The following is a 6,000-nucleotide window of genomic DNA, read 5'->3' as shown; positions in this document are numbered from 1 at the left end:
CTTCTTCAGTCTTCTTCTTCTTCTTCTTCTTCTTCTTCTTCTTCTTCTTCTTCTTTTTCTTCTTCTTCTTCTTCTTCTTCTTCTTCTTCTTCTTCATCTTCTTCTTCTTCTTCTTCTTCTTCTTCTTCTTCTTCTTCTTCTTCTTCTTCTTCTTTTAATGTTGTTTGCCATTTTGTAACACCTACTTACTTTCTATATGGTTCTCGTTGTAGATGAGACTTTATTACATATTTTTTCTTGAAAGGAATTGTGCGATTTTAAAAGCTTATGTAATTTTCACGACAATTATCAGTGAAATTTTGACTTTATTTAATCACAAGCCTCCGAGAGTGTTTGTATTCAAATAAATTGACGTTTCTGCCACGTCTTTTGCTGATTTATAACCAACCCATATTATCTTCTTTCTCCTTTAATGTTATTCCTTAAATAGAACGCGATGATAATCCATACCGGCATATGCGTTAGGTGGAGAAAGACGAGGTAGAGCATTTAAATACTTTTTGTTGCTGTTGTTGTTGTTGTTGTTTAGGAAAACAGGATGACGACATAGACTAATCTCTAATCATGAAGCCGGAAATCCTATAATCTTAGTACTCGGCTCCACGGCTGTAACAACAAGAAAGACGAGAACAAGGAGATTTACATCCACCAAATTCCCTTCTACGGTGATACAAGATCGGAAACCGTGAATAGGAGACGAAAATTTGAGGAACGTGCCCAACACCAATTTCATCAATATACATGCTTCAGTCGCTCCTGATAGCACTGTTGGTCGAAAGAATACGTGCGAGTGAATTCTTCTTCGAAGGTCGCAAACACTTTGAAGTAGGTGAGATATTTTATCTTTTGTTTAAGAATTTTCTGCTAGATCAAATTTTGAACCTCTATTGTTTCCCTTAATTGTCTCAAGGAAATGACGAGCTGGCCTGTGGAAGCTCCCTGGGGAAGCTAGATGAAATGAATCACCATGATCACATTGACTAAGAACGCGCCGCTTCAGTATTGAGATTTTTAAAAACAACTTTCCTTCCCACAAACTAACAAATAATCAATAAACAAACACAGTTCGCTAAACGGATACATGGATTTGCCGATGTATTTATCTGTCATCTTTAGTAACAGCGATCTATGAGAGATTCTCCCTTTTAAGTTAAAAAGTAAGAGAATCACTGTATACAAAATGTAAATAAGGTTGAAAAGAGCGCGTGGTACGTCCACAGGCCAAAGAGCTCATGTTATCGTTTCTCAATGAGGCATTAAGTATAATCAGAAGGCCACTTCCACGCTGAGTTTCCTGTATTCTTTTAATTCTCCCTTTTTTGTTTTTTTTTGTTTTGTTTGTTTGACATTTTGGAATCTCTTCACCAGGAGCAAGTATCGGCTAGAAACAAACCGTACGATCGACCGTGTGCTGCCTTCACTCGTAACAAACAAAACGCTCATCATCAAATGCCCGTTTGCTTTCAGTGAATTACAATTAGAACTCTTTTCACAGCTCCTAAAACGCTTTCTTCAGGGAATACAAAACAATGTTTTAGCTTTTTGGAGAATAAAGTTTTATTAAACGGATGGTATTGATTTCCGCACAGTACACGCATCGGGAAGATGATGCCACGCATAAATTTAATTAAGCTTATTACTTCGATGTTCTAAGCATCGCTCGACGAAAAATATCGGAACTCAGCCTACAGTGATCAAAACACCACGTTTAGGATCCCTTTTAAAACTCTTACAAGACTCTTCGTTCATCAGTATAAATACGAGCTTAGAGTGTTTTGCAGAGAACTTATAAAAAACCATTAAAGAGGATTAAATGACCCCAGTGATTCTTCGGAGCTCCTCCACATATCGAGGACAAAGGAATACGCTCGCAACTTCGCGGCTCAAGGCTGCTTAATTGGGCTAGTAAGTAAGTAAGTGAACTTTATTTAGACAGGGTGGCACAATCAGCTACGGGGCTGTTATCCTGAGGGGCCCTGTATACACCTAAAATAATTATCATCATGGTATGAGAAAAAAATTACAATATATATGACTCAAACACTTTTGGGTTAAAATATCATAGGATAGAAACAATAAATAAAAACAGTTGCACACTAAGAAAAAAATCTATGCAAAATCGTGTGTCATCATTAGTCGCTTAAAAGCCTCCAAGGACGCTGCCCGTTTGTATGTTTCAGATAACGAATTAAATAAAATCGCTCCGGAGTATCTAAAAGTTCTCTTCCCGAGGCTAAGTTTGGATCTTGAAGGATGAATGTCTTCACGCCGACGTTTATTGTAACCTCGGAAACTGTGGTTTCTATTAAAAATCAGAAAGATACTGGGGCACTAAATCATTAAGACATTTGAGGACTTAGACAGATTTGCTCCTGTTCCTGATAGTTTCTAAGTTAGGCCATCCTAGTGTCTTGAGAGCTTCGCTGGAGCTATCTCGTCTGACAATTATACGTGCAGCTCGATTTTGTAGGCGCTGTAATCTACTCTTGCACTCAACAGACAATTCACCCCAGGCCGTGTCGGTGTGGCACAGGACTGGTAACACGAGACAGTTGTATACGCATTTCGCTGCCTTAAGCGTTAAACATGATCGGATGCGGCCGAGTAGACCCAAGCGCTTGTTAACCTTGGTAAACACTTTACTAACATGCTCTTTCCACGAGAGGCATTCGTCAAGGGTGACCCCTAGGTAGCAAAAATTTCTCACCCTTTCGATGTCACTGCCATGAAGCTGGGTCTTAAAAGAGGCATTTGCAAGTTTCTGTTCAGTACCAAAAATCATACATTTGGTCTTCGTGAGATTTAGAACAAGCTTGCTGTTTTTCATCCACTGTTCAACTCTTTGGAGGTCTTCTTGGATTTCCATCATGATAGAGTCTGACTCCGAGCCAGTGGTATATATGACGGTATCATCTGTAAACATGCTGATATTGGATCGCAGTAAGCACTGTGGGAGGTCGTTGATATCAAGCACAAAGAGTAAGGGGCCTAATAGTGAACCCTGAGGTACACCATAATCCAAGGGAAGGCTAGATGATAGTTCTTTCCCAAATTTTACTCTCTGTGAGCGGGTGCAGAGATAATCCAGGAACCAGTTATAGCTTGGGCCTCGAACTCCATAGTGTTCTAATTTATGGAGAAGGCACTTGTGATCGTCGAGGTCGAAGGCCTTTTTTAGGCCAATAAATACAGCCCCTGTCATTTCCTGTTTGTCCATGCGTTCCAGAATGAAGTCTGTAAGATACGTAACAGCAGTTTGTGTAGAATGTTGATTTCTGAAGTCTGACTGATGTTCTGATAGGACATTGTTTGTAGTTAGGAAGGAGACTAGTTGTACTTGAACCGTACGTTCCATTATCTTTGAGATGAGTGGAAGCACGGAGGTCGGGCGGTCGTTGTTTACATCATCTTTTTCCCTGGACTTGAAAATGGGCGTCACTTTGTCCTCCTTCCATTCCTGAGGGATAATACCCGTCAAGATTGTTAGATTTATGAGATACGCAATCGGTTTGGCTAATTCGGGTGCTGCGTCCTTTAGAACCCTAGCAGGGATTCCATCCAGACCGGTGGCTTTTGATGATTTTAGCTTGCACAGTTCCTGTTTGACAAACGTTGGGCTTACATCCTTTAGAGTAAAATCCCGGTCTACTCTAGGTGTATATACTCTAGGTTTTGGGGTGTGAGAAAAATGCCTACATAAACTACCAGCAATGGTTGTAAAGAACTTATTAAAGTTTGTTGCTGAGAGGTTCACAGTTTCATTTGTAGTTTTTGATTTCCTTGGCAGGATCTGGCTGAGTGTTTTCCACATTTCTCGCGAGTCCTGTTCATCAGAGAGGCGAGTGGAGTAATATTTGTTTTTCTCTTTGCGGAGTTTCAGATTTACTGCATTACGCAATCTTTTATATCTGCTCCAGTAAACCTCGTTGTTTGTTTTGATGGCCTTTTTGTGGTGGTATTCTCTCTCTCGCATCAGGTTCTTTATTTCGGGTGTTAGCCACGGCAATGACTTCCCGCGTACCCGGCGCGTGACAATTGGTGCATGTGTGTCAACTACAGTTAAGGCTGGTTGCCATATGATCGCGGATCGCAGATCGCAGATCGCAATGAGGTCTGCGATCGTCTGCGATCCTGCGATCGTGATCGCAGACGATCGCAGAAGATAGAACCATGTTCTATCTAAAGGCTGGTTTCCGTATGATCGCGGATCGCGAATCGCAGATCGCAGATCGCAATAAGGTCTGCGATCGTCTGCGATCATATGGAAACTACTTCTGCGATCGTCTGCGATCAATTGCGATTTTTTGCGATCTGCGATCGTCTGCGATCATATGGAAACCAGCCTTTAGATAGAACATGGTTCTATCTTCTGCGATCGTCTGCGATCACGATCGCAGGATCGCAGACGATCGCAGAAGTAGTTTCCATATGATCGCAGACGATCGCAGACCTTATTGCGATCTGCGATCCGCGATCATATGGAAACCAGCTTTTACAGTGTAAAAACATATCTTTGAAAGAATTTCACTCCTACTACTCCCCGGAGGAATTTGCTAGTTCTAATATGTCCCATGGGACGTAATTTAAATCAGTTTTGAACAATGTTGGATCGTAGTTTTTGTAATTTCTGACATCAACAAACCGAGGCGGTGGAAGTTTGATTCTATGTAGTTTCCTAAAACCAGCGATCGCGCAGTGGTCGGAGAAACTGATCGGGATGACACTGGAGACGTATAGTTCAGGTCTCGAGGTTAAAAATAGATCAATTAAAGACCTTGAATTCTCTGTTATTCTGGTAGGCTCTGTGATAAGTTATTTCAGATGAAATAAATTTGTTAATCGCTTTAACTTCTTTGTCGCGGTGTTTGGAACGATATAATTAAAGATAAAGTCTCCCAGCAAAATAGTTTCAGTTTCATTGGTTGTAAGTTTGTCAATCATTTTCCCAAGGCTGTCAGTAAAGATAGTAGCATCAGAGTTCGGTGGTTTATAGATAGCACCGACCAAAATTTTCTTTGTTTTCGGTGGTAATAGTTCGTACCAAATTGCCTCCAAGTCTCTATCTGTTGATTCATTTGGGTCTTTCAGTCGACTGTAATTCAGGTGTTCGGCGATGTAGACTGCGACTCCTCCTCCATCCCGGTTCCTGTCTCTTCTCATTGAAGAAGTCAGTCAGTCAGAAGTCAGTTCCTGTCTTTTGAATTCGCTTCAGGGTCTTCCTGCAAAGTTCTCACTTTTTCTCAACCGAGGAAAATCCAACTTATTTGCATCATTCTTCGCGGCTGCCCAAGTGAATGCCCAAAGGAATAGAGAGAACCTTCAGGCAACAAAATCCAGCGGAGTCACCCATTTCTCAATGACACACTAAATCGAAGTGAAGTTGTAATGAGTTATTTCAAGGCATAATATAACGCACTACTTTTGATAACGGTGACACAATCAAGTCTCACCACTCGAGTGTAAGCCGTATTTTAAGACTAAACTTTAAATTTAAAAATGATATGTGAAACAGTTGTTCATGATCGTTTGCTTTCGGCCTCGTGACAATCAGGCTGAAAACGATCGTCATCAAATTCGGATCACGGGTATACAACCATGAGCGCGTCTGGCACGTGGAGGCTTTCAAGGGTCATTGCATTCTCACAGAGGAGGCGAAAGAAAGGGTTAAACGTTTTGTGTTGACTTCTTCAAGTTAGTTACACTTGGTTTACACTCACCCTATAAAACCAAAAATATTTACGAAATATTCTGGGACATTTATTTTCTTTGGTACCTTTGAATTTTTGAAGACGATATCGTGGTATGTAAGTTTATCTTTCGAAGCTGATTTCCATAGGATAAGATGTGATGTCAGCCTTTCTTTTAAATAACGTCTAACAAAGACGAGCAAACTGGACTCGCCTTTGAGCAACTGAGCATAACGAGCCAAACGTTCTTAGTATCCAAAACAAGACTTTGGTTTCCCAGCAATTGGCCTGATTTATCGCGAGACGTAAAATA

The sequence above is a fragment of the Pavona decussata genome, unplaced genomic scaffold (genome assembly GCF_977016875.1).
Source record: "Pavona decussata unplaced genomic scaffold, jaPavDecu1.1 SCAFFOLD_6, whole genome shotgun sequence".
Classification (NCBI taxonomy): domain Eukaryota; kingdom Metazoa; phylum Cnidaria; class Anthozoa; order Scleractinia; family Agariciidae; genus Pavona; species Pavona decussata.
The sequence above is the reverse complement of the archived record's forward strand: the minus strand, read 5'-3'. Positions refer to the sequence as shown.